At 41.8% G+C, this 13,316-nt stretch overlaps 1 protein-coding gene across 6 annotated transcripts in view; it reads right to left on the bottom strand.

The window, feature by feature from the left end:
- ELMO1 (engulfment and cell motility 1) overlaps positions 1-13,316 on the bottom strand; it is a 573,930-nt gene that overhangs the window by 518,525 nt on the left and 42,089 nt on the right. The gene's annotated exons all lie outside the window — the stretch shown is intronic.

Below are 13,316 nucleotides of genomic sequence, written 5' to 3'. Positions count from 1 at the left end.
CTTGAACACCTTTGAGCCTCCTTCTTTCCTAAGCACAGCAGACATAATGATAAGCTCACCTAAGAGGATTTACATGAAAATTAAATTGCATAAAGCAGCCTAGCACAGTGGCTCATGCTTGTAATCCCACTACTCTGGGATGCCAAGACAGGAGGATTGCTTGAGTCCAGGAGTTCAAGACCCCTGAGCAACACAGTGAGACTCCTTCTCCATAAAACAAAATAAAAAAGGTAAAAAGAAAAATGCATAATGCATGTCAGACCCGCTAATATAGTCCCTAAAAGAAAAAAATGATGAAATGAGATTGCTGAAATAGATAAAAAACTTCGGTGATGCTTTATAGGGCATTAAAATGGTACTTTGGGAGCTATCGTTTGTAAGGGACAGGAATTATCCACACTGCTATCACAAGGAAATCCTTTACATCACTGTCCATTTTTTCTTTTTTTCTTCTCTCTTTTTTTTTTTTTGAGATGGAGTCTCACTCTGTCTCAAAAGGCTGGAGTACAGTGGAGTACAGGCTCCAGGCTGGAGTGCAGTGGCGTGATCTCAGCTCACTATAACCTCTGCCTCCTGGGTTCAGGCAATTCTCTTGCCTCAGCCTCCCAAGTAGCTGGGATCACAGGTGTCCACCACCACGCCTGGCTAATTTTTGTATCTTTAGTAGAGGTGGGGTTTCACTGTGTTGGCCAGGCTGGTCTCAAATCTCAGATGATCAGCCCACCTCGGGCACCCAAAGTGCTGGGATTAGGCATGAGCCACCACGCCTGGTGCACTGTCCGTTTTCTATAGGTCTTCATTTGCCCTTACAGACTTGTAAAATATCGTAACCAACAGTAAATAGTAAATTAAAGAATAGCAGACAATGGCACATAACCCTAGAGAACTGGATAATCTTGAGTGGGGACAATAATTCAGTATGACATTGAAGGATATGCAGTTATACCTTTGCCTATTTCCAAGTGTTAGATGCCTACATTTTTCCTTTACACTATGATAGCACAGATGTTCAATAAATGTTAGCCAGAAATTAGTGATTGTGAAATTAGTATACATGAAATTCCATAGGACTTTGGCAAAGGAGTAATAAGAGGACAATTTGTAGCATCAAGTGCTTCCATTGAGTAAGAAAAAGAAGAACATTAAATATGATGATACTATGTTATAAAAGACTATCTGTCTGCCTGATAGCTGAATCCCAAGAAAGACTGAGGTAGACTGAGGTTAGGAATTTTCCTCAGAAAAAAAACAAACTGGCTGGCATATAGACAGCTGCAGTCAAAAACTGTAATGAACAGGTTAGAATGTCTGCAAAAGATATAGTCCACTGAGCCTTATTTAATTTACTTATATGTCAAGGCAAGGAACAACATAAGACCCCCAAAAACCTTAAAATACTTTTTTCATGACCTCTCATATTAGACTTTGTTAATTTTATTTGTCATTTCTCTTTTGAGAAATTAAAATTCTCTTTTGAATAACAACACTCAAAATATCTCATGCCCCAAAGAGAAAGACTTAGTTCTCAAAGTTTTGCCAGAAAATTGATAGAAGGCTCAAGCCCATCTTTGGACCAGCACTATGAGGAATACATAGGGTAAAGGTATGGGTCGTAAAAGGTGTCTGTAAGACAGCCCCATCAGGCAGCATCCATGAAGTAAAGGCATTATGGACAGCATGCCTATGAAGATGCAGCTGGACCCCACACATCTATTTGCCAGTGATTTCTCTTTGGGCAGCAATACCTCTGACACTTCAGTTTCCACATCAAGGTGGCCAATACAATTCCTCAAAGGTCTAGAAGCAGAAATATCATTTGACCTAGCAATCCCACTGGGTATATACCCAAAGGAACATAAATCATTCTATTACAAAAATACTTGCATGCACATGTTCACTGCAGCACTACTCACAATAGCAGAGACATGGGACCAACCCAAATTCCCATCAACGATAGACTGAATAAAGAAAATGTAGTACATATACACCATGGAATACTATGCAGCCATAAAAAGGAATGAGATCATGTCTTTTGCAGGAACATGGCTGGAACTGGAAGCCATTATCCTCAGCAAACTAACACAGGAACAGAAAACCAAACACTGCATATTCTCATTTATAAATGGGAGCTGAGCAATGAGAACACAGGGACACAGAAAGGGGAGCAACACACCCAACAACACACCTGTCAGCAGGTGGAATGTGGGGAAGGAGAGCATTAGGAAAAATAGCTACTGCATGCTGGGCTCAATACCTAGGTGATAGGTTGATAGGTGCAGCAAAGCACCATGGCATATGCTTACCTATGTAACAAACCTGCACATCCTGCACATGTATCCCAGAACATAAAAATTAAAATAATTTTAGAAAGATGGCCAACAATACACATTTGATTAGGACTGCTGTGAGAATTAAATGAGCTCACAGAGCTCTAGTACAGATCCTCCGTGACACATAATAGATGAAAGTAAAGATGTACTACCTTTTTCTGCTCCCAAGGTTATTATTTTTTTATTGTATAAATCCATGAAAAAGCAGCAAAGGGCTTTTCAACTATATTCTTGTCACTTAGAAAGAAAGGAGGTTAGTATTTTTGGTTTTTATTTTTCCTTCTTATCTTCCAGGACATCAAAGTTCCTTTCAAACAAAAATTCCTATATTCATGGAAATATAAACATTTATCATTGCGTTGTCTTTCTTCTGAAGCCTTCTTCACTGCTTCATTCAAGAAACAAGACAAGGCAACTCAGGGAGGAACCAGAAACTGACGGATTCCCCAACCTTGTTTATCTTTCTGCTTTGTTTCCATGATTGTATTTACCTCCTGATGTTAGATTCCTGGACACTTGAAACCAAAGTCAATCTTTCTATGCAAGGAAACGAAAGGGCTGAAGTTTCCTTCCCTAAGGAAATGACAACAAAGACTGCAGGATGGGAGGATACCCCTTGCTAGCGTCTACTGCTGCTATCATCTCAACCAAGTTTTCTGCTGCGCCAACACCCGTTAATTCCTCCCGGAAAATGAGGAGGACAACTTCAGCTGCAGCACTTCAAAGCTTCTCCAAGACTCAGCTCCCCGCTAGACTCATGAACCGCACCTACAATGTGAGGCCCTTCTTCACCCACGAGAAGCACGGGAAGGCTTCCTTCAAGGTTCCCTGTTCCCGCAGGCCAAACCCAGCTCCGTGAACATTACAGCTTAGTGGGGCATGGAGCAGTATCCCACGTGTACTCTTATGTACCTGTACCAACCCAACGAGTCAATGCCTGCCTGGTACGTGTCACTGAGGCCTCTGGTTGGATTCCACATCCTGCCTCTTGGGCGAATGCTGATCCTCACTCTCCTGCTGAGTCTCTGCCCTTCCATCCAGGAGCCACCTGGATCCAGAGGCATAGGGGTTCCAGGTTCTGGCTCCTCCTTGATCTGCCCCCTGCGATGATGTCACAGCCTGCCCAGGCTCTGCCAGGAAATACCCATGAGGGCTGGGACCACATCCTTTATTCAACAAACTCTTGCAGATCGGAGACAGAGATGGGAGCAAATCTCTCCCAGGACTAAAGTGGAGGCAGTGGGTTCCTGGGCAATTTTGCTGCAGATCAATCTAAGCTTTAAGTTTTGTGTAAGGATTTTCTGCCAGTGCCTTCTCGCTGAAGGGACCACTAATATTTCATTCCACCAGGGCCAGGGCGTAAACTTACTCTCAGGAAGCCCTGGGCATAGCCACCTTGCATAGGTACATGCTATTCCTCTACCTCAGCCCAACACGAGTCCAGCACATGCAGGGTGAGGAAGCCAAGTACCTGCCCATTAGCAGCTGTCAAGTACATGGAGAAGGAGGAAAACCAGAACCTTTCATCTTATTCTTCTGGTAGATAAACGTTCATCATGCTTTTAGATAACACATGACATCGGCCTCCTGTATTCAGAATATGCTGAGTAACTCTGTTTTGGTGAGAATTTTACAAATCTATAAAGAGGCCAGAAGTTCCACCAACCAAAGTCACCTGCAACATCATTACTGCTACATCTTTAGGAGAGATTACATGCTCTTCAAGGGTGATTTCCTCTACAATTTCAATCCTCAATTTCCTGTGACCTGAAGTGGGAGTAATACTGTAGTCCCCGTTCCACACACGGCACAAACCCCCTTCCCCCAAGGTGGTTGTGAGGATTGAACAACTTGAAATGTGCAAATCATCTGGCACAAAAATGCATCCCAAAATTTACTAGTTCCCTTCTCCTGCATTTATGTGAAGAATGCCAATTAATTTTAGTGAGGCAGAGCTATTGATTTAGTGACAAATGTATAAGCTTCTGGGAGACTTTAGCTCCAGCTCTGACACTTCCTAGCTATTTAATATGGTACAAGTTTGATGTGTCACTGCCTTCCACAGCAAAATGGGATAACACTTACTTTGGAGGGAGCTGTGCGTTGTAAATGAGACGCCACATGTAAATATAGAACATCAGATAGCATATGCTCAGTTAGTACAGAGTCCCTGTGTCTTGCACACAGCAGACCTTGTTTATTTAAATACTGCACCAAGAAGCCTGGAAAGCCAGCATGCCTTCTGGGATCAGGCAGGCAGAATCCACATCGGTACACTGTCCATAGATCACAATGTGCTATGTGGACGATGAAGCCACTGGAGTTATTTAGAAATAGAAGAAAAAAAAAAAAGTCAGCTTCACCCAACAGCAAATTCAGCATAGACCTGCATTCTGTTTTTGTTTTCATGTATTTTTCTATTCCATAAAATCGCTTCAGGGCATATATGCAAATTACTAAGCATTTTAATTAAGATATACTTTAAAACCCCAGGACGTTTTCCGACCCAAATTAAATACTGCATCATATATTAAATGCCCATGTGAAAAGTCCACAAATTTCACATAAACATGTAACAGATTTAGGAAAGGGTGGACAAGACTACACCTTTCGGTTACTCCAGAATCTTTGATAAACTCCATTTAGAGATACCAGGAAAGATCAAACCTTCCAGTTTTTAGGAATAACACTTAGACTAATGGCCACCTTCTTATCTCCCCCCTCCAGACCATCCATTTGACAGGGAAGAGCTAAGATTTAAACCACTTTTTAAATGGCAAAGAAATTCCTTTTTCTTTAGGACAGAAGACAAAACAATTTTCTTGTAACCTGTGCACAATATGGATATTGGTAACGTTTTCAAGGCAAAAAATCCCAGGAATTTTGCAAAAGACTTCTTAGGACAAGACTAATAGCCTTGTCTCATCTTGGTCCAAAAGTCTGGCTCTTGGAATTGAAAGAGACATCCACCTAACTGAATGCTTTCACTCTTAATTTTAGCTGCAGAAGCTTAATTCAAAGGAAATCCCCTAGGAGACCTACCCTGGGAGGAAGCTTAAATAAGTGAAGGAAGAGGTGGGAAGCTGGAGCCCTGATCTCTCAAATCCCTTCACTCTCCTTGCAGAGAACCCTACACTCAAGTCAGAAATGTGGGGCTCCATAAAACACAGTTTGAAAATGATGGAATAATTCAGCCCTCATGCACAGATAAAATAAGGACATTGAAATTATGGGTTCAGGATCTGCTACCCCAAAATATGGCACCATGGTATTTAAGAAAACAGCAAAAGTGGCAAGGTCAATCTTATCTTCCCCTCACACCTTTTCTCCTAAAGCAGGTCATAAAATCTAGGAAGGATTTTCTGACCTTTCTTTGAAGCAGGTCATAAGAGTCTCATTAGAGAAGGTATCAGTCTGTTCTCACATTGCTATAATGATATACCCGAGACTGGGTAACTTGTAAAGGAAAGAAGTTTAACTGACTCATAGTTCAGCATGGCTAGGGAGGCCTCAGGAAACTTGTAATCATGGCAGAGGTGAAAGCAAACACGTCCTTCTTTACAGGGTGGCATGAAGGAGAAGAATTCGAGCAAAAGCAGTGGAAAAGCCCTTGTAAAACCATCAGATCTTATGAAAATACATTCTCTATCACAAGAACAGCATGAGAGTAACCGCCCCCATGATTCAATTACCTCCTACCAGGTTGCTTCCATGACGTATAGGATTATGGGAGCTACAATTCAAGATGAGATTTGGGTGGGGACACAGCCAAACCATATGAGAGAGACTCCCTCTCTATAACCAAAGGAAAGGAGCCGGAGACATAGAAGTGACAAGAAGAATCCAACCAAGCAGGCCTTGCCAAGTTTCCCACAGTTCATTACAATTAGATCATAGATAGCCCCTTTGTCCAATCTTCATCTCTAAGACTCTTCACCAAACCTAACCATAAAAACATGCAGGTTTACCTGCTTCAGGTTTTTCTTTCCCTAGGAAGGCTCCTGTGGCACATAAAAGTTACATCAAATACATAAGCATCCTTTTCTATTGTCAAACTGTCTTTTGTTAACGGGGCCTTAGTCATGAACCTGATGATGAGTGGGAAGAAGCTATTTCCCCTCCCCTACAGCGAAAAAAGTTACAAGTGGCTCCAGCAATATTCAGCTTGATAAATGGATGAGGCCAGGTTGTGAGTGAGACTATTGTTACAGGAAGAAACACGAGCAGAAATTAGAGAGACTCCAAATTACTGTTTCCTGGCCTCTATGCAGCAAGAGTTACTACGGAACCCATTTGGGGTCTGTAATACATCAAAGAAATTATTCTAGATTTTTTGGGGGGCAGAGGGTTCAATTTTCTGATGAAAGGGACAAAATAGAAGGACAGCTCTTGGTGTTCCCCCTTTCTCTTTCTTCCTAAGTGTTTGGGGACATGATGCTTGGTGCTACAGCCACCATCTTGAGACCACAAAGTATGAGCAGAAGACAGAAGGCCAGTATACTTAGGGAAGAGTAGAGGGAGAGAGAGTCTGGATCCTTGAGGACAGCCTTGAGCTATTTAATGAATCTGAAGCCATGTGATCCCTGCCTTCTGGTTAAGTAAACAATTAATATCCCTAAAGGACACTTAGTCTGATCTTCATGATTGTATCTCACCTAGTACAACACACTTCTCTGCATATTTTGGAATCAGGTTATTACATCTTAAGCAGTACCTGCATTTTTCCACATATTATCTCTCATTTCTGTTCCCAAACTAAAGTCACATGGAAAATTAAAAAGCAAAGGGAAATGACGTAGACACCTTTGAAGACAGTTTGGTACCTTCTTACAGAGTGAAACATAATCTTGTCATATAATCCGGCAATAATGCTTCTAGGTATTTACTCAAACAAGCTGAAAATGTATGTCCCCACAAAAACCTGTACTCAAATGTTTATAGCATCTTCTTCCTATTTGCCAAAACTTGAAAGCAACCATGATGTCCTTCAGTAGATAAATGAATAAATAAACTGTAGTAGAGCTACACAATAGAATATTACTCAGCAATTTTTTAAACAAGGTGTTAGGCCACGAAAAGACATGGATACGTTTTAAGTGCATATTTCTAAGTGAAGAGAGCCAGTCTGAAAAGGCTACATACTGTATGATTCCAATTATATAATGTTCTAGAAAAGGCAAAACTAGAGAGACAGTGAAAAGTTCAGTGATTGGCCTAGCACAGTGCCTCACACCTGTAATCCCCACTTTGGGAGGCTGAGGTAGGAGGATTACTTCAAGACAAGGGTTTGAGATCAGCCTGGGCAACACAGTGAAATGCCCTCATCTCTGAAAAAAAAAAAGTCACTGGTTGCCAGGGGTTTGGAGGACACAAGGATGCATAGGTAAAGCATTGTGGACTTTTAAGGCAGTGAAGTTATTCTGTATGACATTGTAATGGTGGAAACATGATATCATGCTACTGCCTTGTTTTTCTGTTTGTTTGTTTTTTTGAGACGGAGTCTTGCTCTTTCGCCAGGCTGGAGGGCAATGGCACGATCTCAGCTCACTGCAACTCCTGTCTCCCGGATTCAAGCAATTCCCCTGCCTCAGCCTCCTGAGTAGCTGGACTACAGGCGTGTGCCACCACACCCAGCTAATGTTTTGTATTTTAGTAGAGACTGGGTTTCACCATGGCCAGGATGGTCTCCATCTTCTGACTTCATGATCCACCTACCTCAGCCTCCCAAAGTACTGGGATTACAGGTGTGAGCCACCGCACCCAGCCTGTTTTTTGTTGTTGTTAAGACGAGGTCTCACTCTGGCACCCGGGCTGGAGTGTGGTGACATGATCACAGCTCACTGTAACCTTGACCTCCTGGCCTCAAGCAATCCTCTCACCTCAACCTCCAGAGTAGCTCAGACTACAGGCACACATCACCACACCCAACTATTTTTTTATTTTTTGCAGAGACAGGGTCTCACTATGTTTCCCAGACTGGTCTTGAACTCCTGGCTTCAAGTGATTGGCTCACCTCAGCCTCCCAAAGTGCTGGGATTACAAACACAAGCCATCATGCCCAGCCCATTATGCAATTGTCAAAATCCATAGAATATACAACACAAAGAGTGAATCTTAACGAACTATGGTTGTTCATTCATAATAATGGATTCTGATTTAATTATAACAAATGTATGACATTAACACAGGATGTGGATAATAGAGAAAACTGTGCGGATAGCAGGTATATATTGGAACTCTCTGTGCTATCTATTCAATTTATCAGTAAATCTAAAACTTCTAAAAAAATAAAATGCATTAATGGGGGGAAACAGCAAGAGAAAATGAAGGGTGGGAAAGAGAATCCCTAAAATTATAATCATTTTTTCTCTCAAATCAGTCCAAAAAGTAACTCATTTTAAGCCATGCATGGGAAGGTTTGGGCTAACATTTTCCATCCTCACTGGTCCACAGAACCCCTCTCCCATCCCACCAAAACCCATCTCTGAATGTCTAGGTGGCTCCCCGTTCCATCTTCACTCTGTGTGGCAGGCCTCTCCCATGCACAGTGCATGCCATCCAATACAGGTGACTGTGCATCATGATTTCCATGGGTATCCCATGCTCTTTCTCATGTGGTCCTATCACAACCACTCCCCGCCACTGGCACAGCTTTCTGGTGCATTCCTAGGTCCCTCACTATTTTTACCTTTGATAGTGACATATCTGGCAAATAGTGTATGTTAATGGAAGTAACGACCTGGTAAATAATAAATTCCCTGGGCCCCAGAGGTTGTTCCAGTAAAGGTTCTCATATAACCAAGACACTGTTCAAACACTCCCCATCTGCGAGGCCCAGATGCTAATCAGTGTCGAAATGTACCTCCTTCCCATGGCAATGTAGCAAGGTTTGCAGTTAGCATAAGAAGGAGACACTATACCCCAGTACCAAAAGTTTCCAGGATCTTTTTTTCCATAGTTTTCTTTGGGGCTTGGAAGGCTGGCTCAAATTTTTAGTTCTAAATAGATTGTGGCTGCAACTGGGTAATTGTTACTTGATAAAAACCAAAATATCTAGTTTTTAAAAAACATTCAGCTATTGCTTGCCTCACATCCGTTCCCTTTTTTTCCCCACCCATTTTTTAAAATTTTTCTGAATAAAATGCAAATAGCATATGATCAGGAGTCCTCATTGAAACTATGAGCTCTGAAATTTGCTAGAATAAGGCATTTGCTGAGAAACTTTTTCTCGAGAAAAGTCACTGTGGCCAGACCAATGAAGCATTAGTAATGTGTGCCACCAGCACTGGGGGACTGAAATGGCTGTGTGAGAAAGCATAACTGAGTGACAATGGGATTTTATCTGAATGAATCTTTCCCAAGAATAAGGCATGGTTGCTTTTTATACTTCAAGACCAAAACAATGACAATGGAAAAAAAAAAACAAAAACAAAAACAAAAAACTAAGAATTTCTCCAAAAAGGTGAGGCTTTATTACAGGTCCCAGCCCTTGCACACACTGTTCCCTCCTCCTTGAATGCCCAATTTCCCGACCACCTTCCCACACCCCAGCCCCCACCTTGTCTCACCTCTGCCCCCATGTCTGTCACACCCAGAGCTTAATTATCTGCAGCTCTTCTTCCAAATCACAGAGAAACACAAAATCAAGATAGGTCTTTTAAGTACAGCAAATACACTTCCATAGTTGCTTTGACTGACGCAAACATGTGCGATGACATGAAATGCACAGGATCGCAAATGCTATCCTTTTAGACAATGTGCTCCTTCATTTCACATTTTAGGCAATCATAAAGCAATTAAACTTGTGTGTGCATGGGGCACTGAAGTCATGTGTGCCATGCTTCCAGGGACTCAGATGACTGGCCTGTTAACAGGAGAAAAGGAGTCAGGAAGATAGGCCTATTCATTCCCTGGCAGTAAAAACACAGACTGGCTGAATCACAGCCCAGCCAATCCTCCTCCCATACTACAAAGGCTTTACAGGGGAAACCAGAGTGTCTTGAAGTTGTTAGCCTCAGAGGACAGCACACGTGCCGCCCGGCCCCAGAGGTCAACTCCGCTGGTCCCAACAGCTAGCCTCTGGGAAGCTGGCCTCAAGAGAGCTGATCACGAGAGCATGGGTCAGAATTCAGTGGGGAATTCATCCTAATATGGAAAATGTAAACACTTGCTTCCTTTATCAGTCATTCCCAGTCCACCACAGCTACAGGCAGAATCGGAAGTCAAGCTCAAGCTGCAGAGCAGAGATACCACTTGGGTCTAGGGGTATTTTCAAGCTGCTAGGAGGACCTCATCTGTCACTCCTTGCATCTTAGGGTTCACTCCATCATTCATGGGAACACTTGAGTACCCACGCTGGTTTAGGCCCTGTGTCAAATATAATTACTTTGGGAAACAGACATCTTGTTAGTGAAAATAAAGATGGTGCAAGGGAGAAATCTGCGGTATCACTCTTTCATTTTTTTTCTCTCTTTGTACATATTCCACCCTCATGGCAAAGGAGAAAGATTTCCATTGGATGAGACACTGAATTCAGTAGCCACAACAATAAGGGACATAAGGCAATGAGACTAAAAACATATTCTTAGGAAAGAAAACTGAAAGCAGTAAGGAAGTAAGAAAACATTCTTAGTCTGGCGTCATTAAAACATGGCATTAACTAGAAGATCTCAAAGGTCCTTCCAAGATTAAAATGGGATGACTCACTAATAATCAGGAAATATAAATTAAAATAACAGTAAGATAGATACCCACATTCACTCTTCAGAAGGTCAAAGATGAAAGAATTCATCAGTATTAACTGTCAGTAAGAATTTGTAGTAAACAGAATCACATACACTGCTGAATGAGGGTGTAAATTAATATAGCCTGTGTGGAGGACAATTTGTTAATTTATAATAGAGTTGAATACATTCTATGGGGTTTTTATTCAATCTAAAATAATCGTACACATGCTCAGCATGACATGGACAAAAATATTCACTGAGGAATGACTTTTTAATGGCAAAACTGGAAACAGTTTAAATGTCTTAACAATAGATAAATAAAACGTGATATGGTCTTAAGATGACCCAACATACAGCAAATATTTATAAGCAGTTTATATCTTTATAAATATGGCTGAATCTCAGACATTATGGTGAATGGACAAAGTGTCAAACAGTATCTCAGAACCAATTTATGTGAATTAGAAAATAATACTATTTTGGTGTTCCAAACCCCAATTTATTTGGGTGTTCCAAACCCCAAGATATCACATGCCATGCTCCTTCTTCCTTTAAAAAAAATTGTCACCAGAGGCTACTGATATACACTTTTCTCCTCTCTGAAACCTGAGAGATAAAAGTGTTCCCAGCATCTGAAATAACATCTTTTTTGTGCTGCAGTGGTATTGTCAGACCACCTTCTCCACACCTGAAACTCACAATAACTCCTTCACATTCCCAGCGGCACCTCAGTATGACTCTCTCTCGTCACTCTCCCAGTCTCTAATCACGGTATCTTTACTGGCTAGCAAATACAAATTAGTATTTCTTCTAAAAAATTATTTCTACATTATATTTTGGTAAATTGAATCATGTTTTCAATAAACGAAAGTAGGTCACTTCTTAAAGGAACTTACTAAGGAAACTTGTGATGTTTCCTATCACACAATAGCATCAGCCTGATTTATCTGCTACATTAAACAGTAATGACTACACATCAGGTTTTACAGAAGGCACAGATATATTAAAATTTCTTTATATGCAACATCGAAGAAAAGGTTTCTTTTGTAACCTTTTCTTGAAAACTACTTATGTCTATACCAAAACATGCACACGTCTACAGATAAATGTGCTCATTCTAGCTAACCTAAGACTAGACTCATAAATGTCCAAAGCCACAAAGAAAAACAAGAAATCTCTCAAACCATACTGATGCAGAGACAAAAGTGTATTAATAACTCTAGAGATTTATGTATTTATTTATTTGAGATGGAGTCTCTGTCTCCCAGGCTGGAGTACAGTGGCACGATCTCAGTTCACTGCAACCTCTGCCTCCCGGGTTCAACCGATTCTCCTGCCTCAGCTTCCTGAGTGGCTGAGATTACAGGCGTGCATGACCCACACCTAGCTAATTTTTGTATTTTTAGTAGAGACAGGGTTTCACCATGTTGGTCAGGCTGGTCTCGAACTCCTGACTTCATGATCTGCCCGTCCCACCCTCCCAAACCCGCCCTCCCAAATTGCTGGTATTACTGGCATGAGCCACTGTGCCTGGCCCCTAGAGATACTGTTTAACATATGTCAGACCGATGGTCACCAGGGATTAGGGATGAGGCAAGGGTTGAGGGAGGCATGTGACTACATAGGGGTAGCCCAGGGAGTATCTCTCCGGTGATGGAACAGTTCTGTATCTTGATTGCAGTTGCAGAATCTATACAAGCAATAAAATTTCATAGGACTATAAATGCACAGAAACATAGACTGAGTATATATAAAAACTTGTGAAATCCCTGAACGTCTATACTCGGGTTCACTGCCTTGTGAAAATGAAAATGTCAATTTCCTGATTTTGATTATGTTCTAATTCACCACTGGAGGAAGCTGGGTTTAGGGACCTCACTATACTGGTGTGTGTGTGTGTGTGTGTGTGTGTGTGTGTGTGTGTGTGTGTGTGTCATTCCTGCCATGTAGGCTGGAGTGCAGTGGTGCGATGTCGGCTCTCTGCAACTCCATCTCCCAGGTTCAAGTGATTCTCCTTCCTCAGCCTCCCGAGTAGTTAAGATTACAGGTGTGCCCCACCACGCCTGGCTAATTTTTATTTTTGGTAGAGATGGGGTTTTGCCATATTGGCCAGGCTGGTCTCAAACTCCTGGCCTTGTGTTCCACCCACCTCAGCCTCCCAAAGTGCTAGGATTATAGGTGTGAGACACCACATTCAGCCCAGGTGAATCTTAAATGCATATTTCTAAGTGAAGGAAGCCAGTCTAAAAAGGCCATAGAC

Source organism: Saimiri boliviensis, chromosome 10, assembly GCF_048565385.1.
Source record: "Saimiri boliviensis isolate mSaiBol1 chromosome 10, mSaiBol1.pri, whole genome shotgun sequence".
In the NCBI taxonomy this organism is placed as follows: domain Eukaryota; kingdom Metazoa; phylum Chordata; class Mammalia; order Primates; family Cebidae; genus Saimiri; species Saimiri boliviensis.
The sequence above is the reverse complement of the archived record's forward strand: the minus strand, read 5'-3'. Positions and strand labels throughout refer to the sequence as shown.